This window comes from Peromyscus maniculatus, chromosome 1 (assembly GCF_049852395.1).
Source record: "Peromyscus maniculatus bairdii isolate BWxNUB_F1_BW_parent chromosome 1, HU_Pman_BW_mat_3.1, whole genome shotgun sequence".
Lineage (NCBI taxonomy): Eukaryota > Metazoa > Chordata > Mammalia > Rodentia > Cricetidae > Peromyscus > Peromyscus maniculatus.
The window spans coordinates 206,480,101-206,491,965 of record NC_134852.1 but is presented as its reverse complement, the minus strand read 5'-3'; the positions used below and the strand labels follow the sequence as shown (position 1 = coordinate 206,491,965).

The following is an 11,865-nucleotide window of genomic DNA, read 5'->3' as shown; positions in this document are numbered from 1 at the left end:
GCCCCCAGCCCTGACCCACACAAGCACTCCACCACTGAGCTGTGCCCCCAGCCCTGACCCACGACACACAAGCACTCCACCACTGAGCTGTGGCCCCCAGCCCTGACCCACACAAGCACTCCACCACTGAGCTCTGACCCCCAGCCCTGACCCACACAAGCACTCCACCACTGAGCTGTGCCCCCAGCCCTGACCCACACAAGCACTCCACCACTGAGCTGTGCCCCCCAGCCCTGACCCACACAAGCACTCCACCACTGAGCTGTGCCCCCCAGCCCTGACCCACACAAGCACTCCACCACTGAGCTGTGCCCCCCAGCCCTGACCCACACAAGCACTCCACCACTGAGCTGTGCCCCCAGCCCTGACCCACACAAGCACTCCACCACTGAGCTGTGCCCCCCAGCCCTGACCCACACAAGCACTCCACCACTGAGCTGTGCCCCCCAGCCCTGACCCACACAAGCACTCCACCACTGAGCTGTGCCCCCCAGCCCTTTTCTCAGATATAGTGAAGCTCACCAGGCATTAGGACTTCCTTCTTCCTGCAGTGTCTGTTCCTGGTTTTTATCCACTTTGTTTGAGTCCCTTCCCTTCCTTCCCTCCACTCCTGCCCTTCCCTTCCCCCTCCTCCCTGGACAACTCGTGTATCACAAATCTCCACTCATCATTTCTCATCTTTTCATAGAAAGAATTTTTACATTTTTAACATCTATTTTATTGTTTTTCAAACCGTATCACGTGACAGATCCCTGTCTTTGTTTACTATTCTAATTTCCATAGTGGCAGACTGGTATGTTGTAACATGTAATAAGATGTTAAAATAAATACAATATGAAAACTAAAAGCAACACAAAGTACTAAATCACCATGGAAACCATGTGACTTTCCTGGGTTTTCTTGAAGTGAAGCACCTTTGCCTCAGACACATTTGCATACTCAACAGATGCTTAGAGTCTAGAATGGAGAGGATCAAAATATCACGCAGGCCTGGAATGCTGAAAATGGAGCTGAAAGAAAAGAGAGCAAGCTGGCAGGCTCGTGAAGAGGAACGTGGTAAGGACAACAAGTCCTCGCCAGCAGACTCTGACAACAGCCGACTAAGGGGGATGCATTCTACCCAGCACAGTTCTCGCCATATGAGATGGTCCCAGAACCTTGTGCCAGCCAGGAGCGAACACTGAACACCGCGATCTTCTTCATTTGCATGCCATTACCCAGAATTCTCTGGGGCTTTTAAATTTTTCTTTTTTGAAGAATGTTGCTAACGTCAGAGCTCAGATACAAAAGCAAATTAATTTTAGATATGACAAGACCATCGATTCCACTTGCTAACAGGGTTCTTTGTTGAATTCTGGGTTTATAACAGCTGACGTCAATTAATTTGTTCAAATGGTCAGGCAGCTTCTGGAATATTGTCTAAACTGTTAAGCTCTGAGAGAGATAACTCAGAACGACCCATTTCTCCTTTAAAAGCCATAGTACATGTTAACTTTTTGTTGAGCTAAGTGGGTCAATTTTCCCATAATCAAAGATGGAGGCAGAAAGGGGTAGGTAGAAAAAGAGAACTCACAGGGCAGGTTACATCTTCACATATAGGAACTGTTGCTTGTCCTATATCCTTTCCATCAGTCTCTGGGCAGATAAGACATGAAATCAACATCATAGAGGGCAGTAGTCCTTCCCGGCTCCTTACAGGTTGTCACCTTTTCAGATTGCTGGGTAATAAAGTCAAAGAAATCCCAGCATCACAGATTCAGAGACTGTGACCTTCTGCAAGAATGTTGTATGTTGGGCAGCCTATGTCTGGAACGTGTCTGTTGCACATGTGTATCTGCTGAGTGTGGGTGACAGTGTGTGGGTAGGTGGGTGGACTAAGCTGTCTAACTCTGTATTGATGGTGTTTCAAATGTGTATGAAATGTCTGGGTGTGAGTGTGTGTCACTGAATGTGGAGTGTGTGCATGTGTGTGGATCTGTGGAAAGTGTGCCTACAAATGTAGAAATGTGTGTGGCAAACACAAAGGGATTAAGTCGCTCACTGTAGGTTGCACGTTTCTGGAATCCAAGGGCTGGACTAGAGACAACTTTCTTCTGTTTGGTTTGCAGTTTGGTCCAAAAAAGACTGCATTCCTAATTGAAAGACTTCTTACTGCTTGGTAAAAGCAAAGGCATCAGGGCTGCTCTCACAACTACTATCTTCATGTTGCACAAAGACCACCTCCCCACTTTCAAGTTAAAAATAAAACTGCTTAGGGTCCATTGACATGACTCAGGGGATAAAGGCTTTTGACAGCAAGCCTCAGTTCAGTCCCTGAGACTCACATAGTGGAAAAATCTCATAAATTTCCCTCTGATCTCCACATATGAGTTATGGCTTACATGCCACCAACCCCTCTACACACAGATAAATAAGAAAATGTAATAGTTTCTAATTTTTTTTTTTTCGAGACACAGTTTCTCCGTGTATCCCTGACTGTTCTGGAACTCTCTCTATAGACCAGGCTGGCCTCGAACTCACAGAGATCCACTTGCCTCTGCCTCCTGAGTGCTGTGTTAAAGGTGTGTACCACCACCGTCTGGCAAGTTTCTAATTTTTAAAAGACTGATTCTCTCTCTCTCTCTCTCTCTCTCTCTCTCTCTCTCTCTCTCTCTCTCTCTCTCTCTCTCTCTCTCTCTGTATGCCATGTGTGTTCAGGTGCTCACAGAAGCCAGAATTGGTCATCAGACCCGAGAGCTGGAGTGACAGGCCCCTGTGAGCTAGAGGTCTTCTACAAGAGAAGCACATATTTGACCAAGGAGTCTCTAGACACTAAATTTAGCAACTTTTGTTTTTGTGAGACAGCCTCTCAAACAACCAATTTTTAAAAAAATAAATGAATGGCCCAGGGAATAGGAGCTGACATGTGATCTCTTCCTTTCAAAACATGGCCTCTGCCATAGCTCCCCAAGTCAGTAGTCATCAGAACCAGTTGGGGAGATTTCTAAAACAGAGATTTCCATACAACACCCAGGAGCCCAGAATTCCTTAGAACATAGCAAGAGCTTATAGTACTGCAAGCTCACTGTGACTGTCATGCCCAAATTTGGGGACTACTGGCCTCCGGTATGCCAATCATGTCAAAATGTGTATTTTCTATGGTGTTTATTCCAGTGGCCTGTGCAAATACAATGTGCCTCATGTAGGGCAGAAGCTGGCTAACTCCTCCAAGGCATGTGTTATCTGTCTCTATCTTACACCCAACCCAACCTTCTTCAGATCTTTCTGGTTTGGTTTGGTTGTTGTTATTGAGACAGGGTCTCACTATGTAGCCCTGGCTGGACTGTAGCTTGCTATGTAGATCAGGCTGCCCTAGAATTCAGATATGTGGCTGCCTCTACCTCTTCTGATCCTTCTATTGAAAAAAAAATTATATGAAAATGTAAAAGTAACACCAAATGGCCATAAAATTTTTTCTTGGCATCTTCTGGGGGAAATCCTCAGGTCACCTTAAGAAGAGAGCTTTTCAGGACGTCCAGAGGCCAGTGGTGGAGCCCCTTCCAGGGAGACCAGTCTCCCCTGATGAACACAGCCTGTTTTGGCTGCTTGCTGGAAGGGCCTTAGGCGGTTCCCACACTCCGACTTACAGGTGGCTGAAAACCCACCAGCACCAAGGAAGAAAGGACAAAGACAAAGAGCTGAGAGGGGGGACAGTGAAGCCGGCCTCCCTGCTTCCCATCCAGCCTTCCGGCCCTAAGGATCCAGTTCTCTGAGCATCACTTTCTTTCTCTTTTCTCTGACCTTGAAGCAGCACAATGGAGCTGCGTTCCATTTGCCACTCTTCCTGGGAAGAAGAAGGGAGCAGAAGGTTCAGGACTCCTTGCATTTGAATCTCAGGAATGCAGAAGAAACAGCCTGCCTCCTGCCTTGGAGCTGAGCCCCTCTATTGAAATTTGACTCATCCTTGGTGGTTTATTGTGTTTTCTGCTCTCCTTCCTTGTGACACACAGGAGTAGGTGAGTAATGCTCTCTGCCAGGAGAGAAAAATAGATCCGCAAATGCCTTCCATTATGCTGAAGGCCTTGTCACCGGCTGTGGTGGCAGGGGGTGTGGTGACCATCCATCAGCACAGGGAGATTCAGAACATCTGACTCCCTCTGCTGAGGCTATTTGTGATTCTAAGAGCCCAAGCAAGGACAGAAAGCTGATAAACACAGAAGGCTAAGAGGCCTGCTGGAGTCTTGGGGAGGCAGAATGGTCAAGTCCTCAGCTGCAGGAGACCCCAAAGTCCCCCTGAAGGTGCAGTTAGACCTACTTCACGCTGCTTCACCTGGCCTGGCCCCTTCTCCGAGCTGTAAGGAGCAGAAACAGATAATATTTACTGAGTTCCTGTTACAGGCCAGGCACTGGGAGGAGGCTTCCTGTGTTGTCGTCTTATTCACACACACACAACACGATGTACAACCTTAGGAGAGAGAATATCCGCTTGGCTGAGTTCCGGTGTTTGACTAACGAGCACGTGAAGAGAAATCGCTTCATTTGTGTTTTTCTCTACACCATCAAGGTTCCATTCCAGAGATGGCACTCCTGACAGATGCACAGGCCCAGGCTGCCTCCGAGCACTTTAGTGACTACCAACAAGGAAAAGGGGTTGCCTCACTGTTAGCAAGGGGACAGAGTGCAGATAATAAATGATTGCTCTGGGATCACGAACCCCCACCCCCAGGGAACTTTGGGGGTTGGGTCTGGGGAGATGGCTCAGTAGGTCAAGTGTTGGCTGTCAGCATGAGGACCTGAGTTTGGATCCCCAGCTTCCACATCAAATCTGAGCGCTTTTGTAACTCCAGTGCAGGGTGGGTAGGAAAACAGAGACAGGTGAATCCCTGGGGGCTGGCCAGCAAGCCAGTCTAAGCCAAACAGCAAAGCTCTGGGGTTGGTTGTTTGTTTTTGTTTTGTTTTTCGAGACAGGGTTTCTCTGTGTAGTTTTGGTGTCTGTCCTGGATCTTGCTCTGTAGATCAGGCTGGCCTCAAACTCACAGAGATCCATGTGCCACCACTGCCAAAGCTCTGGTTTTAATGAGGACACCCTGTATCAAAAAATAAAGGGAGAAGTTATTGAAGAAGCCATTCCAATACAAAACCTCTGACCTCCACATGTACCCAAATGGGCAAATGCACCCCCCATACACATACACAGAAACTTGTTTTTATTTTGATGTTTTGTTTTTAAAGCAGGGTCTAAACTGGGTGGTAGTAGCACATGCCTTCAATTCCAGCACTCAGGAGGCAGAAGCAGATGGATCTATGAGTTCGAGGCCAGCCTAGTCTACAGAGGGAGTTCCAGAACAGTCACGGCTACACAGAGAAACCCTGTCTTACACTCTTCCCCCAACAAAACAATAACAGGGTCTGTAGCCCAGGTTGCCCTCAAACTCCTTATATAGCCAAGCATATAAGGACTTGTTTTGTCAAACTTCTGACCTTCCACTTCCCATCTCAAAAGCTGGGGTTACAGGGATTGTGCACCCTTGCTTGAGATGGAATCCAAGGCTTCATCCCTGCCAGGCAAGCACTCTACCAACGGAGCTACACCCCCAGCCCTTCCACAGAACAACAAACAAACTCCCCAAAGCCCCCATCATCTCTCAGACACCTAAAAATATACTTTAAGGGGCTGGAGAGATGGCTCAGTGGTTAACAGCACCGCCTGCTCTCCCAGAGGACCCAGGTTCATTTCCCAGCACCCACATGACAGCTCACAACTGTCTGTAACTCCAGTTCCAGGGGGCCTGACACCCATGGCAAAACACCAATGCACATCAAATAAAGTTTATATATATAAAGTTCTATTACACTAGAAACACCTTTTTGCCTTCTGGACCTGACCTACCCAGCTGGAGCCATGCTGGGAGAAAAATTAATGTTTGTCTCAGGGGTACTTTCTTATTCAGCTAATTGATTTTTTTTCCAGAATAACAATAACGCTTGAACATCAGAGCGCTAATTATCACCAGCTTTTTGTTTGCCCTGTCATTAATTCACAGCTGCCTTGCTGGGGACAGTGGGGCCACAGAGAAGTCAGTTGCAACCGTTAGTTTCTGAGAGGAGGGACAGGAAGGAGGCCGGACTCGGATTCTGCCAAGGTCAGGGAATGTCTCAGCTGCGTTTCATCAGCACACGTGGGAGAGACTACTGTGGAACGGACTGGGCCTCTCCCTCTACAGAGGAGATATGTCACGAAACATATTAAAGCCAGCACGTAGACAGCACGTTGGAGTGGGTGGGGCACTAAGATAGCATGCTGCAGTGGGGACAGGGCTCAGGGTTCAGCAATTATTTACAGTGTGTAATACTAGGTACATTCCCCGGTGCCTCAATACAAAATAAAATCAAGTCACATAAAAGCATGTCCTCAAAGAAAGCCCTATGCCTAGTAAGGAGGGACTGTCTCCAGGAAGACAGAAATGCTTTGGAATAGATAGAAGTGGTGAATGCATCATGCTGCCAATGTACTGGATCCCACGAGACGTTTACTTTTAAATGAGTAATTCTGTGTTATGCAAATTTCATTTCAATTCAAAGAAAATCTCATCACTTAAGACATGTGTTTCATTGTTTGTAAATTTAAACTAAGAAAACTGAAAATACCCCACTCTTGGAAAATGATGGCTAATCTCTGCCAGGAACCATCAGTGCATCCCAGACTTAAGGACTCCGCAGGGCCTGGCCAGGAAGTCTTCTGAGATCCACAAGCTGCCTTCCTGGGCTCTCTTCTTGCACATGGCTGTTATCTTCAACCTTCCACCAAGCAGGACCCTATCAGGGTTATCTTGCCAAAGGTCATGATTAGGTCTCTATCCTCCTCTTAGCCAACCAGTGAGCAATATTCCCTCTGGGTAACAACTCCCTTGTTCTGGATACACATCTGGGCTTTTGTGACACCATAGCAGTCTGTTTTTCTTCCTTCCTCATGGGCCCTTTGTGGGCAGTTTTCCTGTCCTGAAGCTGTTTTCTAATAATCACCCAGAGGCTTAATATTAATTACAAATGCTCAGCCAATAGCTCGGGCTTATTACTAAATAGCTCTTACATTTTAAGTTAACCCATATTCCTTATCTATGCTCTGCCACGTGTCGGTACCTTTAATAGCATGGCACATTCACCTCTTGCTCCCTCTGAGTCTGGCTAGTGACTCCAGATTCCACCCTTCTTCCTCCCAGCATTCTCCTAGTCTGGCTCTCCTGCCTAACTTTATCCTGTTCAGCTATTGGCCAGTCAGCTTCTTTATTAAACCACTCATAGTGGCATATATTCACAGTGTATAGGAATATTACATTTCCCCCTTTTTGTCTAATTAAAAAGGAAGGTTTTAACCACAACATAGTAAAACTATATATAACAAGATAGTTATATAAGAATTACAGTTACAATATCCAGCCCATTTGCATTTGGCAAATTTAGAGAAAAAACTCTCTTATCTTGGTGGAGATACCAGGGATTGAATCTGGGGCCCACAGCCCTTCCTCATTCTTCTTCTCTTCTTTTCAGAATGGGCAGTACTCAGGGCTCTGTAACTGTATCCCCTCTGCCCTTTAACTGGGTAACCTCATTCCATCCATCTCTATCTCTGTCTATGCCTTCCAAATAAGCAGTACTAGACTAAACACCACCCCTGTACTCCAGGCATGCTCTGTCCTATGGCCATTTGTCATCTCGGCTTGGATGTCTCACACGGCTGAGAGAGATAGTATGAATTCCTTCCTACCCCAGCGAGGGCCTTCTCATTTTGTAAATGACATTGGTACTCATTTAACTGCTCAGGCTAAAATTGAGTCATGTTTGAATCATCTCCTTCCTCACACCTCACTTCTAACCCATAGTCCCTCCCATTTCCTTTGCTCCAGTGTGTCCTGAACACATCCATCTGTCCTGTCCCAGCTCTGGTCCATCATGTCTTTTTTTTTTTTTTTTTTTTGGTTTTTTGAGACAGGGTTTCTCTGCGTAGCTTTGCGCCTTTCCTGGAGCTCACTTGGTAGCCCAGGCTGGCCTCGAACTCACAGAGATCTGCCTAGCTCTGCCTCCCGAGTGCTGGGATTAAAGGCGTGCGCCACCACTGCCGGGCATTGGTCCACCATGTCTTACCACCTCTCCCAAGCCCTCCCCTGCTCCCGTCCCCGTCTTCAGTGCAACCCTCACCTTCTGGCCCGGCTCATGCTTCCAGAGATAACCGAGGTCCTCGCCACACACTGAGGACCCACTGCGTTCAGAGTTCTCTCGACTCTCACAGCATCTAGGTGACCTCCTCTGCAGACCCTCGCCTGGTCTCTCTCCTTGTCTCCTCATTCACGGTGCTGTAGTCACAGGGCTTCTCTCTGTGCCCTACTCAGTCTGCTCTTGTTCCTGCTTTGGAGTCTTCCGTCTGCTTGGGGTGCCCTGCCCGTTTGAACAGCTGTCTCTTCTCGTCACATGGCTACAGCCCCAACTTAAACTCACTTCCATAGAGAAAACCTCCCTGCTTTGACAGGTGTCTCTGGTCAATCATTTGTTTGTTTGAAAATTTATTTATTTTTATTCTATTTATATGACTGTTTTTGCCTGGATATATCTCTGTGCACCATGTGTACATCCCTGAAAGTCAAAAGAGGGCATCAGATCTCCTGGAACTAGAGTTACAGATGGTTGTGAGCTGACATGCACATGCAGGGAATTGAACCCAGGACCTCCAGGAGAACAGCAAGCACTCTTAACCACTGAGCCTTGTCTCCAGCTCCTCCTCATCAATCTTGATAGCTCATTCTCAGATCTAAATCTTTCCTATGAATTTACTGCTGACTTGTAAATGACAGTCTTCTCCTACTGAAATATAAGTTCCTTGAGGGCAGGGACCCTCCTCTCTGCCAAGCTCGGGCCAGCATCTTGTAGCAAAAAAGCACTGTAAAGCGGACAAGCTGGACTTTAACAACTCTGAGATGGAAAAACATCTGTGTGGTGTGTCACACAAGGTTTATCAGACACCTACTCTTGTAGAGGTCACCTTTTTCAGGCTCCTTTCCGTCAGCTGACGCTGAGTTTTATGACAAGAGCGGGCTATCAGGACCAGGTCAAAGACCTTGGCTTCTCCAGTGCCTAGGCTTCACAGCTGGACCTTAGCCAGTGCCTTGCACCATTGTTGATCTCTCCTTCCGGCCCTGCTCCTTGGAATCTGCTCTCTGGTCCACCAGACCTGCCTTCACTTCATAGGCTCACTTCCCAGGTGAGTCTTCCTTCATCCCAGTGGTGAACACTTTCCTATCTGCTGTTCCTTGGAAATGTGACAAGCGGGCCCTCCCATCTCTTATGCAAACAGTATGTGGTAGAGTGATATTAAATAAGAGTCATAAGTAGGACCTGGAGAGATGGCTCAGAGGTTAAGAGCACTGCTTGCTCTTCCAAAGGTCCTGAGTTCAATTCCCAGCAACCACATGGTGGCTCACAACCATCTGTAATGAGATCTGGTGCCTTCTTCTGGCCTGTGGGGATATGTACAGACAGAACAATGTATACATAATAAATAAATAAATCTTTAAAAAAAAAAAAAAGAGCACTGACTGCTCTCCCAGAGGACCTGGGTTCAATTCCTAGCACCCACATGACAGCTCACAACTGTCTGTAACTCCAGTTCCAGGGTACCAGACACCCATGGCAAAATACCAATGCACATAAAATAAAAATAAAAAAGTTAAAAAAAAATTAAAAAGAGTCCCAAGTACAGTTCTCCCTAAGGGAGATCATCACTTAGTTTAAGGGGGGACTGGATGATCTTTAAGTAGAAGGCATCTTCATGCTGGCGGCTTTCCTGCAGCTGGAAGACCTGAGCATGAGTTGGGCCTATCACTCCTGATAGCTTCACATGGACTCAAATATCAACACTGACTGGCCAATAGTTTCCTTTGCTCCCAGTGTCACTCATTTATTAAATCTGAGGTTTTCCAGAGTCAGGTGTAGTAGTAGCATAAGCCTGTAATCCCAGTACTTAAGAAACAGAGGCAGGAAAATTAGGAGTTCAAGACCAGCCTTGGCTACATAGTGAGTTAAAGGCCAACCTCATTGACATGACCCTGTCTCAAAACATTAAAATAACATAAGTGAAGTAAAAAGAAACAAAGTTTTTTTTAACTCTTTCATGTTGTGGCCCCCAATCTGTTCCACAGTTCCTTGTCTTAGGTCTGGGAACAGAGATGTTGCCTCAGGCACACTGTAGCTTTTCCTGAGTCATAAACTCAGGAGACAAAGTTTTCTTCAAGCTCTCAGTTGCCATTTCCTTTTTCTTTGACTAAAGAAAGTTATCCTGATAGTCAGGGGAATTCCTGAACAGCGAGCCTGTGGCCCGAGGGTTCCTATTCTAACCTCTCATACTGGTGGGACCTACTTGTAATTGGAGAGACATAAACTTATCTATCTAGAGAAGTTGCTAATCTGACCTTCAAGAGAAGTTTTATTCTCACAAGAACATAGAATCTACAGGGACGGGGACCTTATTCAGTCAATACGATAGCCTCAGTCCTCAGTATACTGACACACTCAATGACTGAATTCATTCATTCATTCATTCATTCATTCATTCATTCATTCATTCATTCATGTCTTTCTCAAGCAGAACACTTTCAGTTAACACCTGAAATAAGAGGAATGGGAGAAAAGGTAGCCAGGAAGACATTTTGGCTACAAGTAACAGGACTAATGTAATCAACTTGGCATTAGCACCTACAAAAAGACAGCCAAATTTAGACAGCCCAGGTGTTTGCTCAAGTCACCATTTAGGACCCGTATGGTGATATTTTATTTGTGCTGAAATGTGATTTTATTTGTATGTTAATAAATAAAGTTGCCTGGAGATCATTAAGCAGAAGTCTGGCAGTGGTAGTACATGCCCTTAATCCGATCACATGGCAGGCAGAGTCTCTGTGTGTTCAAGGACACAGCCAGCATGGTGACCCCAGTACCAACCACAGAGGCCTGGAGGTCTGTATGGATAAGCAGTGATGAGGAAGTCATGTGGTTGGGTTTAGAGCCAATGAGAAGACAGAACAGGAAGTCAATAAAAAGGCAGGACACAGGAAGAAGGTCTCTCTCTGAGGGGAAGGACAGCAGCAAGTGGTAAGATAAGGTGGTCTTAGCTCTTGGCTACTGGTCTGATCTCTGGGCTTTTAACTCTTTATTTGGCTCTGTGTTTCTTATTTAATAAGACCGTTTAGAATTACATCTAGAGATCCAGGTTGGTTTGTTTGGCATGTCTGTAGTTAAGTAGGGTGATCCACCCGGTGACAGAAAAGCAGTGGTTCTCCTCCCGGTGGGTAGTCCAAATCACTCTCCGGAGTGATGGGGGCTGGACATTCGTGGTTTGGAAGAGCCACACTGGGGTTCTGCTGCCAGCTAGGCAGCACCATCCAATGGGTGTGCACGTGGGAGCTAGTACAGTCCCTGAAACATCTACAGCAAATCTCAATGAAGAGATTTTGAGAGATGTTCAAGGAGTTCAGAGGAAAAGCTCCCCACTGGGCAAATACAGAGGAAGGAGCTTGGAGACGGCGGGACCGCAGAAGTGAGCAAGACACAGGGGAGTGTGTCGCCAGAAAGACACAGTATGAGTAGGGAGGGAAGAGATGGAACGTTTGTCACATTCCTCTGTTATCTGTGTCAGAGGACGAGCTGATCTCTGGCTCGTTGGCATATTAGTTCATGGGAAAGGGAAGTTTGTTCATCTTGAACCAACAACTAGAGAAACTGAGGTTCATTTCCAGAGCCCAGTGACTCAGCATTCTCTGAGATTCCTGACGCTTTGGTGAAACTGTTCACTAAGCTTCCTCTTTGAGCACAAGGGGGTTTTAAAAGGCAACCCGGGGCTTT

The 11,865-nt window shown here is 46.5% G+C and overlaps 1 protein-coding gene across 1 annotated transcript in view; it reads right to left on the bottom strand.

Annotated features, from left to right (window-relative positions):
- Positions 1 to 694: 694 nt before the first annotated feature.
- The window catches only part of LOC102905636 (uncharacterized), a 25,623-nt gene continuing 14,452 nt past the window's right edge, over positions 695 to 11,865 (bottom strand). The window contains exon 5 of the mRNA XM_076563426.1: positions 695 to 5,066. The gene's annotated coding sequence lies outside the window, so the exon portion shown is untranslated. The remainder of the gene's footprint in view (positions 5,067 to 11,865) is intronic.